We start from the raw sequence: 14,671 nt of genomic DNA on the forward strand, positions 1-14,671 counted from the left end.
AGCAATTAAAAATACTCGGTTTCTCCACGTTTCGCGTTAATAGCGTATTTCATGGATAGGCAGTATACCCTTCATCTAAGACATAACATGCGTTTAATAAAATCAGTAGATCTTGAAGCCTAGGTCTTAAATAAAAAGTTTGGAAACGTTCTTTCAAATACGTTTACAGGTTGAATAAAGCCAGCCATCAAAACTCCAATTTTGGTTTTAACAGGCAATCTAATAAGCGACATCAAAACATTTTAAAGGTTTTACCACTTTAAAGACTGTTTAGCATCTTCAAAGTACATGTTACAACTATATGGCTTAGTACGCTCCTAATAATGCATTCATTAGACATGTTTAATTGTAAAAGGCATAGGAAATGTGTCATGGATATTCCAGTCCTATGGGGGACGATCTGGTTGGGAATCAATTTTGTCTGGCTTTGTAAAAGTTGATGCAGTTTTCGAATGAATCTCCGATTAGCCCCTTGGAAACCATACATTCTAATTTCTTAAGCATTATAGATTTTAAATATGACGAACAATATAATATTCGCAATCTTTTCACTCGTACAACCTTTCATCAGTTTACATCCATATTAAAAAAATTTCTCTTGTTCGTCTTACATTTGAAAACATTTACTATCGTACTGAATTACAGGTAATTATTTTAAATTGATGAAATTGAATGCTGTTGTGTCCCTTGAAACGATTCAAGAGTGGAGGTTAATAGTCGACTTTCAAGACACTTGTGCAATGCTGTTCTATTTTGTAGCGATGCTCTAGAAAAGAATCATGTGTCATTTTAATTGGATTAAGTTGCGGAGATACTAATATAAAGTCATGTTTATGTGTTAGCGATAATAACATTTTTTGCAAGCTCTTCATGGTTCTAATTTTGTGCAGATAGCCGTGAAATGTAGGGTAGTAACATAGATTATTGAATTAAAAATGATAAACAATACAATATTTTCCCAAATAAGCAATCCTATACAATGTTTTATAGGGTTTTCCGAGTCACTTTGCCTAGTAAACGTTATTTTCTACAGTTTACGATATGTTTTTCAACACATTAAAAAGAACTGTGTTTTGTTTTATTTATTCCGATTTACAATATTTTAATAGAATGTTAATCACATTTGAATTTATTTATTAATACACGCAAAGCTATGCAATACCGTAAACACTTTAAATAATTTAGATACAGTACCTGACTACGGTAGTTTTATGAAATAAATTGTTATATTTATATTATATTTATATTAAATTAAATTATTTTACATTCATATTACTTTCTAAAACCCTCATTGATGAATCGATAAACTCGTAATATCGTTGAATGAATTATTTATACAACTAGAAACAAACCGGACACAATTGATCAAATTGATTCAATTTAGTACATAAATAAGCCAAATATAACAAAACCATATCTCACAAATAAAACATAGTGCTACCAAATAATAAATCTTATTTTCTCCTTCTCTATCTTCACAACTCATTGTTGCCAGCAAACATTGAGGAAATATCCCTGAAGCTTGTATTGATCGAAGGATGTACATTCGAATGGTCCACATCCTTTTATCCGAAGAAATACTGCCATTGCCATTACATAACCAGGCACATGAAGGAAACAATCTCAAGGATACCGAGTAGCAAACCTTGCCACCTCTTGTATTGCACCATCCTCATACCGTTTATACACTATTTTTCCCTACACAAGCAGAATGAGGGAAACCAACCAAATTCGAAACATTTGACGAAAATGGAAGCTTGGTGGCCCTGCCTACCATCTCCATGGCAATGACTCGAGGGTGTTGGAATACTGAAAAGAAAGATAAAATATGTCAGAAAAAGAAAATTGCAAAGAACAACGATAAATTTTCATGAGAAAGGAAGATCTATTGCTGATACTTCTGGTAGCAAGTAACCGACTGTCTAGAAGAACGCGTCGCCGAAGGCTGTTCCCCGAGAAAGTTATTTTGGTCAGAAATGTGGGAGAACGATGGTTCAGCGTTAGCAGTCTTAGCACTACTAGGAGCATCTTGAGAAAATGGCGAACGGACATGGTGGGAAATGACATTGCGGAATTTTCTCCCCATTGTTGGAACGAAACAAACAAAATCGCGAAACTGGGAAAACGGAAAAAAGATCATCTTAGGAGATAAGGGAATGCCAAAAAGGAGCATGGAAATGCTATCGAAATCCTGATAAAGGAAGACACAGAAATGCGGTACTGCGTCGAAGAAGAAAAAATGTGACCAAAATGGGAAACGCACTGCAACTAATAGTACGAAAATCTTCACAATAAAAGCCATACGAAGAAAAAAATATTTGGAAAAATCAACAAATATATCACGTTTGCTTGACGTGGCGTAACAATTTTATTTCAAATTTATTCAAGATCGAGACTTATTATCATAATACTGATAAATATGGATGCCAAAGAATTTAGCGAGTAGGAAATTTAATGCAATGGATCTCATAAAAAATAAGCCATTGCGACGCCGACAAAAACAAGATGAATAAGTGCTGCAAAAAACTCTTGCGTTAAATAAGCGAGAATGCTCTATTTTTCTCGAAAACAATCATTCATCAATGATTGAACACGAACAATGAAAATGTGTAATGAACAAATAAAACACGAATTAAAAGCTAGTCATGATTATCAGAACTACTTCAAAACAATAAATATATCTATAATTTAATGTTCATTCTATTTTAGTCGTTTTTCACGAGTCTTTCCATGAGATAAGCGTATAATGTGTTCCAGATATATTCGAGTCGAATATCACGTTTATAGCCCATGGTCGAATTACAGCCAAAATATGGTTGGTTAAGAATTGTTTTTGAATAAATTTAATACTTTTGTGAACTTCATTACTTATTTATTACAAATCGTACATACAATTCCGTTATTTCTGTTTTTTACCGATTACCAAATTGTAACAATTTAATAACTTTTTTGTACTTGGGAATTGTTGGAGAAAATGGTACTAATTTGATATAAGCTGCAAAAAATAAAAATGAGCGTAACTCGCATACCTGTGTATGCATGTCGTGTAACTTGGGAAAAGACTGTACTACACTTTTTAACCCCTTCACAGTTTTCGCGCGGGTGTATTATCTGTGCACAACGCAGTTGATGCACAGATCAACAACAGTTAATTTCAGTCAAAGCAAAACCATCAGTATGATACTATTTCAAATTATTCATGGTTCAAATAAAAACAAGCTAAATCAACGATAAATCGACAAAGTTTAAATACATTATTTTTTTGATGTAAAACCCTACTTTTTTAAATGTTTGAATAGTTATGTTACGTCCTTAAATCCGTCCCAGATGGGGTAAAGTGGTATTTACGATGTGAAAAACATGCAGAGATAAAAAAAAGCATTGTACTCAAGTCATACATGAATTGAGTTTACAGATATCTTCCACATTTTAAGTAAGTCCCAAAAATGACGACCTATATTGTTATTGCAGACGTTGTATGATTTATCATAAAATTAAAATGCAAATAATAGTGCATACTTTTTTTAGTTTTCTTCTACTCAGGAGGGAGTTGAGGGAAATTTTATTTATCATTACCTTAACATATTAAATCAAAGATTAGCAGTTTGGTTGGATGTTACAATATGAGCTAAGATTCCATTATAGTTTACTTGCTGTTTATTATTCTTATTCTTATTGTACACTTTTTTACACTTTTTTATTGAAGTCGTTTACTTTTGTCTATGAAAATGTATAGAAATATTGTACGTGTTTTGAAGGTATTTTATTGAAATGAACCAAGAGTTTAAGAATGTTTGTGTACTCGGAAAGTCGCCAGAAAGCTTCTTTGAGGAAATTTTTAATCCGTTCTGTCAAAAAGTGACGTTCAAATTTTCTCATATGAAACAGTTTTTGAAACCACCTGGTCTTCTACTTCTTCTTCTTCTTCTTTGGCACAACAACCGTTGTCGGTCAAGGCCTACCTGTGTACCCACTGGAGAAGTGAGCTTGGCTTTCTTTGACTTATTGTTACCATAGCAGGATAGTATGGTCGTATACGTATGGTCTTCATACACTTTGGTATTCAGTGGAGTGCCGTTAATTCGGGTACCTTTTATCCGGTTGTCTGTTTATCCGTGCTTTTGAAAAATGGCAGTTCAATACAAAGGTGACATTGCGGACTGAAGAGGATATTTGAAAAAACGGTAATAATATATAATTAGAAAATAAAATAAATTATTAGACTCAATATCCGTGTTTTTTGACTATCCGTGCGAGGTGGAGTCCCGAAGAGCCTGGATAATCGGCGCTCCACTGTATATCATGTAGGCTTATAGTGTTCTTCCTCATAATACATCGACACACAATTTGACAGCTCCATAACAAAATCTAGTATGTCTTGAAGTTGAAACGGTATCTCACAGAAATGGTACGTATTTAGTTTTACTCAGGCGTAGCACGACGAACGAAACAAAAAAACTTACAGGCATCCAGTTCTTGGATTAAAACGAAGATCTGAGGGTTTCAAGATTCCAACAAAACATTTCCTTCGAACAATCTGATAAATAGGCAAGAATTATTGAACCTGTTCTGTCAGCAAACAAAAAGCCGATGATGAACCTACCGAACCAAATGCGGTATCATACTTAAAGTGAGGAACTTATTAGAGTGACTGTGCAAATATCCATTTGTTTAATTCAACAGACCTCCGAGTGTTCTCAAATATTGTGTAACATTGTGAAAAATTGGGATAGATTTTCAAAAAAGTACATAGAAAAATCATCAAATCACCCAGTTTGTTATGGATCTAACTGTCACCCCAGGTTTTCTTCCTCTTTTCGTTTTTAGACGTCAAATGGTACTAGATAAGCTCACCTGATACATCAACTCACTTTGCAAAAGTGTAAAGTTATAAACGGTTCAATGTCTGGTGATACGTGTAGGGGAAGGTAGGTAAAGACGAACACGTTAATGAAAATGGTAAAAATCAAGGGATGTACAAATGCAACGACCATGAACTTGTGCATACATTATCTTACACTTATGGTTTATCAGAAAGTATGTTGAATCTTTTCAGTGCCTATTGGTTTTTGTGTTTTTTCATTAATTAAAAATATGTTTTTTTCGTGCAGTTTTGAAATGATCGGGTATCGGGACACCTAATATGGGAAAGATTGTCACCATGAAGGGTTAGATGGACACTTGTACAAATCGTGGAAATTTAAGAGAATTATAGTATTTTAACATATCCCATTGATTTCCACGTCCTGGTACGTACATAAACCAATTCTAGGTCAATTGCAACGCCGTTTGATTCTTGTACTTGTAGTATATCGCATGTGTGATATACTTGTAGTATATCGCAAAAAGCAGCATCTAGAGCATTGATGAAATATCGCGCACTAATAGTTGACGTTGCTCCAGCTAACAGAACAACAGTCTAGAACTTCCTTTCAGGAAAATACTCCGCAAAAAGTCCACGACCCCAGTATTGTTTAAGCAACTTCTTGATAGCCATTTTCCACCATGTCAAAATTCAACATTTGATATTTGTAATCCCATAGAATTTCTCATCTATTCCTCAATGATTTCGTATCAATGTCTCATCTTTTTATTGTTTTAAGTTGTCCAAGTCGTGACAAGATGTTGGATTTCGTGAAGCGCCTCATCAGCGTCGAGCAAGTAATAGCATAACAAATGGTTACTGTTTTGACCGGTGTTTCATTTCTCGCTTATTTCAAAACTTTATCTAGTTGCTCATTGGTTTATAGCTTCGGAATACCTTTATTGCAGGTATTTGAAGGAATCTTTTCGTCACCAATTGATACAAGAAAAATAAATCAATAATTTCGAAGTCCATCTTTTTCGTGGATCATCTTTTTTTCATGGATTTAAACAATTTTGCATATATTATGCCAAAGATATTCTCAAATGTGTTGTTTAACTCTAAGTTGGGATGCTGGATTGGTGATTTTTTTTCGAAAATTACCATTTTTATGCATTTATGAGAAGTGTTGATCTTTCCCGCAGTGTCCGTCTTTACCTACCTTCCCCTACTCATATCTACAAATACAATTAATATTTGAATCAAAGGAGCAATAAAAGTATACTCACGGTGTTTAGGATTTTTTTTTGTATTAAAAAAGCTCAGAAGCTGTCAAAAGGCTTTTAAACTTGTTTATTTTTATTTTTAATATTTAAAGGTTTCTTCTCCTTTTTATTTGAGATCGTTACATTGCACATTGCTGTTACGTTATCTCCCACGGATACATTACAGCGCTACCTTATATAATTTCATGGGTAGGAAAATTATTGTAAACCACAAAGTTGTGAGTTCAGACTCTCATTTACAAAAACCAAGAATCATGCAAAGATGCTACGCCGTTTGAAAACAGCAGAGATGTTTTGAAAAGTTTTAATTATTTAATTGACGTTTCAACGGGGGCTTTATAGACATATGTGTTATTTTTCACAAACCAAAAAAGTTGAATAAATAGATTATTGCCTAGTCTAATTGTTTTAAAAGCTTTTATACATAGATATATAAATAAATATTCAAAAATTATAGATTGCTTTTTATCTACATTTTAGAAGAATCCCGTAGCTAAATTAGTTTCTTTCGTAATAAGTCTATATCAACAGTTATAAATTTTGATAAGTAAGACATACAAAGATGGGAATATGGATTTCACACAATAATACATGCATTATTTTCATAGATGTTTTCTGGTACATAAGTACAAGTATACAGCTTTGAAAATGTATAAAGCATACGAATCAATTACATAATCGTTCAAGCTCATTAACATTCCTCTATGGTTAATACTATTAACTTAATAGCATTTATGATTTGCATGGTTTATTTTGTGTTGAGAAACAATATTACTCTCTTCTATTACAGTTTACTTGAAATATCTATTTGGGATGCGCAAAAAATATATATAAGGAAATAATGTTAAACGCTTGATCATTACATTTTGTTTAATTGACAAAAGTTAATTATTTAAATAGAACGTATAAAGTAGGACAAAAATACTTGGAACCTTTTCTCTAGAAACACTAAAAACGCAGCGTGTAAAAGGTTGCCATTTTTTGTTACAATGTCAGCAAAATGACAAGCATCCTTATTAATCCTTATTAATAAAAGATGAACAGAATCAACTAGATGAATTCAATAATAATGAGATCGCGCAATCCAGATACAGTGAAATCTCTCTAAGATGTAGGGTAAATGTACCAGTATTGGGCAGGTTAGTGCAGCAGTTTCACTAAAACAACTCGTACACTCACAATGTTTATTATTGTTTTTTTACTGTGAGATTATTATGGGCGATAAAATATCGTATTATGTTGTGCTATTTTTTATTTGCCGTTTCAAATGCATTTTCTAGCGATATTCATGAAAATGCAAACACTGTTTTTGTTCCTATTTTCGGCAATTTGGTCCTATTTTCGCGTCCTAGTACGCGAATACGAGTCGGTAAATGTTTTAATGAATACCAATAGGTAGACAAAATTGTAAAACAAACAAGTGTACACTCACTCACTTTCCTAAGATTGGTGTTGAAAAGTACTTAAATTAGTAAATTTATGTTGCCTATTTTGGGCATTTTGCTTGGTAGTTATACAGTCATTTTGATGTGAGTTACAAACAAAGTAGGCATTGGAGAAATGAGACTGCCTGACGGCTATAGAGTACGGCTCCGACCGACTCACAAATTATTATTTTTCTCAAATGTTATTGGATTATTTATAGTGAAACTGGTGATATTTAATACAAGAAATGTTGTTTTATGTGTCGACCTACGCATTGCAGTGTTGTGAATTGCAAGTTCTTCGTGAATATTTAGAAAAATCAAAAGTGTGTTACTGTTTTCAGTTGCAACAAGAGCCCACATCATTGATCTGTCAAAAATCAACATTTACCGCGTACCATTTTTCGGCAGCATTTAAAGTGAATAATTTATTGTTTTTAGTGATTTAAACATACCAAGCGAGCTAGTATAAATTCAACAACCATAGAGTCTTTCATAAAAACACACTTTACTTGTGGTAGTGGTCTGGTTCTCTTAATAATGAAACCTGCAGAACTATTGGCTGACAGCAAATTTACCGAAACATGTTGAACTCGGCACATTTTGTTTGATATTTTGAAAAATATGCAAGGAAATGATGTGAAACTTCGTATATTTATAACAAATGAGCATATCTTTATTTAAAAAATATGTATTGAGACAATTTTCAACGCATTTTTGCGTAATTACGCGTTTTTAGTTACCCTGTCGAAAACAGGTACACTGCCGAATACTTGTACAGTTACCCTAGCCTCTTGAAGATGAATTGTTTCTTTAAGATGAATATTTTGACGGACTCGTCATATTTCATATTCCAAGTCCTCTCTAAGGTGAACATTCCATAAGGTGCATAATCGATTTGGCAGCCGAAATTCTCTAAAATACTTTTTTGAACGACAGTTCATAAAAAATAATGAACGAAGGGTGCCTAGTTTTTTTGGTGATTTCTTGGAAAGTTCAAAGCAACAACTTCATAAGTTTTCCTTAACATGAATATCTCTCTAAGTTAACGGTCCTAAATATTAGTACGTTTGCGATTTATATCAAAGACACGTAAGTAAGATAACTTAAATTTATATTTTTTGAAATTACAAAAACATAAAATCAAACTATATTGCATACCTATTTATTTCACTTTACTTTTGTTTCCGTGGGTTAATTCCGTAAAACTTCAAAAGGCTGTGTTCAAAATAAAAGCAATATTAACGAAATGAGCTATAGAAATAGCTTTCCATGAGTCCCGAACTACTTTCCATAAAGTTTCAAAATTTGTATGACTAGCTTAAGAAACTTTTCATAAATGCTTAATAGGGTTGAGGCCTGTAGACTGCGTATTTGGTAAGTTAGCTGTTATAACCGTCTCCTAATAGCCACAGTTACTTACTTACTTATCCGGCACTACAACTGCTTTGCAGTCTTGGCCTGCCTCAGGAGTGTCCGAAACCGCTCACGTTCTCGCGTCTTTGTCTTCCAGTCCGTTATCCCGGCCTTAATGACGGACGACTTTACGGACTGGGTCGTCTGTTTCTATGCGTAGAACATGGCCAGCCCACCGGAGCCTGGCGAGCTTTATACGCCGCACGACAGTGAGGTCGCCGTACATCTCGTATAGCTTGTCATTATAGCGGCTCCTCCATTGTCCTTCCACACATACGGGGCCAAATATCCTTCCAAATATCATCTTCCTCTCGAACGCGGCTAAGAGGGCTTCGTCAGATTTGGACAATGTCCATGTCTCAGAGACGTATGTGATTACCGGTACTATATAGGTACTATATAGTCCCAGCTTCGTCCGCCACGACAGGTTATTTGAGGTGAACTGATTTTCAGGCTGTAGAATGACCGGTTGGCAGCCAGTATCCTTGCGCGCAACTCAGCTACCATGCTATTGTCGTTGCTAACCTTTGACCCAAGATAGGTGAATTTTCTCTAGCGCCAATTTGAATGGGAGACAAGCCCGTCCCCCTGGCGCAGATTTTTTTTTGTTAACGAGGAGTGAGCGTATTCCATCTTCCTACCCGACTTACCCAATTCTGCCGGTGCGCTGTGGTGCGTATTGCTTCATGCGGATTCGTGCGTGCGCTGCACTCTGGTTGAAGACGCACATCTGCTGTGGCGATCTGGTCTCATGTTGCTGCTTTTTACGCTGCTTTCCGCGGTGCGACGCGGACCCTGTGATCCTATCGCCCACATTTCGGGTGGGCAATGGGGGGTCTGCATCGTTCGGGTGGGCAATGGGGGGTCTGCATCACCACTCCAAGTACGTAAGGCAGCTCTCCTGAAACGAAATTTGATAGAAGAAAAAGAAAAGAGAGCTAAAGAGAGAAAGAAATAGATAAATCCTGAAAAGAGAGGGTGAGAAGAGATAAGGAGGCTGGGAAGAAACGAAAAGAAAAGAAAGAACGGATAAGAACAGAAAGATTATTATTATAATAATAATTATTATTATTATAATAATAATAATAATAATTATTATTATTATTATTATTTTGTATAACAATAATAATAAAAATAATAATAATAATAATAATAATAATAATTATTATTATTATTATTATCATTATTATTATTATTATTATTATTATTATTATTATTATTATTATTATTATTATTATGATTATTATTATTATTATTATTATTATTATTATGATTATTATTATTATTATTATTATTATTATTATTATGATTATTATTATTATTATCATTATCATTATTATTATTATTATTATTATTATTATTATTATTATTATTATTATTATTATTATTATTATTATTATTATTATTATTATTATTATTATTATTATTATTATTATTTTTATTATTATTATTATTATTATTATTATTATTATTATTATTATTATTATTATTATTATTATCATTATTATTATTATTATTATTATTATTATTATTATTATTATTTTGTAGGATAATAATAATAATAATAATTATTATTATTATTATTATTATTATCATTATTATTATTATTATTATTATTATTATTATTATTATTATTATTATTATTATTATTATTATTATTATTATTATTATTATTATTATTATCATTATTTATATAAAAAATATAATTTTGTTGATTTTTATTATTATTATTATCATTATTTTTTTTATTATTATTATAATTATTATACTTATTTTTTTATTTACATATTTTAGTTTATTTTATTTTATTAGTTGCTCGGCCACGTTGGGTTGCAACAATCAATAACATGTCCAACATGGGGTCATAGGTTCAATCCCAGAATGGACCATCCCCCCGTAGCAAGGATTGACTATCCGGCTACGTGGTAATGAATTAAGTGTCTAAACCATGCATAGGCCGGCATGTCTGCGTAGGACGTTACGCCAAATTTTTTTCATATTGTCTGACGCCTAGGGTTTCACAATAGTATATCTTACTAATATACTTACACTAATAATAATAACACTAACTAATACTAAGTAAGGAAGAAGAAAATGTTAAGGATGGGAGATTGATGATTTAGACCAGGGGCCTCCAAACTTTCCAGCTCGCTAACCGCATTGCTTAAAAAATAACTATGTTTAGGGCCATTTGACGCTACCTTTAACTGATGAGTAAACGTTTAAATCTCGTTTTTATAACGAAGTACTAACGTTACTTGTACAGTTTCGTGTTACTAAAGCTTGATTGTTGTTTAAGAAAAGTAAAAAATACAATTTTATTTAAAAGAGTCATTATAACGTTATATTTATATTAACTCTGGCAAAATCACCGTGGGCCGCATTATAAGCTCTTTAGGGCCACATGCAGCCCACGGGCCGTAGTTTGGAGGCCCTTGATTTAGACAAAGCCTCAGAAAGACGAGAGCGAAAACTGTACAAGGACATATCATGAGCTAGATTAATTGCGGCACTAGCTCTAAAAAATGGATCATTCTTACCAAAAACAGAACGGCGGGAGGGGATAAAAATGGAAGGTCTGTCGCGAAAACGACGGAAAGGAACGTAAAAAGGTATAGAGCTGAGGAGCGAAGGATCATCGATATTGGAGGTCAGGAAGCTGGAAGATTTCCATCAAGCACGACATACGACAGCGCAGAGAATAAGAGGGCACAGGTGCATTATATTCATGCAGAAATCTACGTATTGCGATACGAGTAAACTTTCTCAGCATTCTCTCTGGTCTCTGCATAGCGGCACCTCCAGCCGGGGTCCACACAACACTAGCGTAATCCAACATAGATCGGACCAGCAACAGTACAGTTCCTTCAGGCATAGCGAATATCTCAACTCAGAGGCATGATGAATTATGAGTCCTAGCGCTTTGTTCGCTTTAGCAACAACATAGTTGATCTGGTCATTGAATGTGACATTGAAACAGTCCTCCGCGTCGACCAGGGAAAATATTTTGGCTACGGATAATGCGCATTGTAGCAGGTCTGGCCCTATCTGCATAAAGTCGGATAATTGCAGCATACTCCAAAACATCGTCAACTTCTTCTGCGGCACCATTTTGCACAGGTACTGAACAATGAGTATCGGTCCTGATTTCGCCGGTAAAAGATTTCACAAAATCGGTTCACGTTTGCTTCCTACAATAAAAGAGGATTCTGGGACATTCCCTCCTACAATATAAGGGCAAATAGGTGACGCATTTCGAATGAAACTGCTTCCTATTCTTCTCCTTGTTCTTCTTCTTTGGCACAACAACCGCTGTCGGTCAAGGCCTGCCTGTACCCCCACTAGTGAAGTGAGCTTGGCTTTCAGTGACTTATTGTTACCATAGCAGGATAGTCAGTCCTACGTATGGGTACGCGGTCTATTCGGGACTTGAACCCATGACGGGCATGTTGTTAAGTCGTACGAGTTGACGACTCTACCTCCAGACCGGCCCAACGTAAAGCTATCCGTTGATTTTATTGTCTGTTACAATTGTGGTTTCGGTAAGAGTTGTTTATAAAAGTTAGTAATATGAAATAATTTAAAAAGTTTACATTGGCAATTGCTGTCTGGTGAGAGAATGTTGGTGAATGCGAATGGCAGGTGAATGAATGGCAGGTGATGCGTTCTGCTGTACAACCATGGCATTATGTTAAGATGTGACGGATGGTAATGTCGACACCACAGAAAATGTAGTCGTTCTGAACTTATGGAATAGCTACTATTAAGTGTTACATGTTCATATGATCTATGGATCCGAGTCTCCCATCCACAGGGCTCACTGTCACGGCTTATTATTGACCCGTGCCCCACCTTCTGTAAGAGTATTTGAGCACCAAGCAACCATGTAGGTCCATGAGTGGCAAATGCTAATAAAAACAATTAAACTAACTTCATTCAACTTTGTTGCTTTATCATTTTCCCATTTATAAAAGAAACCCTGACCTAGGAATGTCCTTATTCAGTATATGTTATTGTCCCATTACTTTTCCCTATAAGAGTTGCTGTTAATTTCAGGTTTTCAGATTAGTTTAGTTGTAATGCCACTGATGAACCATGAAATAATTTTTCCCGCAAGATATACTTTCAATGGATGAATAAACATTGAAATTCAATTATTTAGGATTTGCTTTTTTTCAACTGTTTAGCACAACTCGTACAAAGCCTTATATACGCATCTACGTATGGAGGCCCGATCCATGGGAAATATAAACCCGTTATATGCATGTTTTTAAAATCTTCATTTGGACTTAGTTTTTCAGCTCCAATGTGTTCACTATATTGCATTGTACCCGTATTTTTGGATTAATCTATAATGAAACATTTTATTTTTTCAACGTTCATTGTTTACGATTTTGCAATCCTTTCAAGCGAGCATTTGATTTCACTTACATGATAGTTCGAAGCAAGTACTTATTTGTATTACTTTTTGTTTACATGTTTTGTACCACACAATACTACTACGCATGATCAAATAGATGGAACGGGTTATAATCTCTAACACAGAAATATATAGAATCACTGGGAATAATTTGATGATTGTTGATACACTTACCGCAGGACTGCACACAGCATAACACGGAGCGCAACATAACAACTGACAGCTGCTAATTGCTTCACAAAACGCTTGGGAAAGGAGATAAAGCGTTTCATTAACTGTCGGTCATCGCAGTAGGTTGGTAGCATTTCAACGAGAAATGAGCGGCCTACTAAGGATATTCAAAACATGGTACCGGCAATAAAGCGTTTTCTGAAGCGTTTGGCAGCTGTCAGTTGTTATGTTGCGCTCCGTGTTATGCTGTGTGGAATCCTGCGGTTACAACACGTTGGAAGAAGTAAACAATGATATCTTTCGATTTGAATACCTCAATGATTCAATCAATCTACCATTGCTTGTTGCCTCGAAGAAATGCATCCTCTTTATGAAAAAAAAATCATCCAAGCACCCATATTTGATTAGCAACACTGTTCTACAGTGAGAAACTTTTTCGTACACGAGTTTTTATAGTGAGCAAGAATCCCCTATGAGCGTAACGTGAGCGTAACTTCGTTCTGTATAGGGAGATTTTTGTAAAATTTGTTATAGGATACATTTAAAAAATATATGAAATTATATTCTTCGTTTTTACGAAGAAATTTTAGAACTTTTCTGTTGATGCCCCCATCAACCGGCGCACAGTGATTTCAGTCACTGTTCGGGCCAGTAAATTCCACCAATTCTTCATTTGTATGATGTCCTTAGCTACTGCTACATATTTCTTAAATTTTTGTTTCATTATTACCCAATATCGCTCTTTTTGTCGAAACTGGTGTCATTTTGGTGGATTCTTTGATATGAAATTCACCATTGTAGCACGTCCTTGCTATAATGACAGCTTGATCGTGATCTTGGCGTGATCTAGGCCAATACATGACTGGAATATCATGAGACCTAATAAATGGCAAAATCCGTTTCTTAATCCACTCTTGGTTATACAAATCCAAATCATGTTCTTATTGGTCACAAACACATTGCTTTTTTGGGCACACGAGCAGCTTACTTGCTAAAACAATTTTTTTTAGCAAATTTATCGGCGAAGATAAATTAAACCTACTGGGGATGTTGCCGCGAGCATCGGTCTTATAAAATTTTGCCCCCGGAATTTGTTTGTAATCGGCTTTCACGAAGGTTCATTCATCATCCATCAAAATGCCCATGCGGT

The 14,671-nt window shown here is 34.4% G+C and overlaps 1 protein-coding gene across 1 annotated transcript in view; it reads right to left on the reverse strand.

Moving 5' to 3' along the window:
* Window positions 1-9,905, reverse strand: part of LOC120950399 (homeotic protein antennapedia) — a 133,835-nt gene extending 123,930 nt beyond the window's left edge. Inside the window, exon 1 of the mRNA XM_049608024.1 lies at window positions 9,581-9,905. The gene's annotated coding sequence lies outside the window, so the exon portion shown is untranslated. The remainder of the gene's footprint in view (window positions 1-9,580) is intronic.
* Window positions 9,906-14,671: the final 4,766 nt, after the last annotated feature.

This window comes from Anopheles coluzzii, chromosome 2 (assembly GCF_943734685.1).
Source record: "Anopheles coluzzii chromosome 2, AcolN3, whole genome shotgun sequence".
In the NCBI taxonomy this organism is placed as follows: Eukaryota; Metazoa; Arthropoda; class Insecta; order Diptera; family Culicidae; genus Anopheles; species Anopheles coluzzii.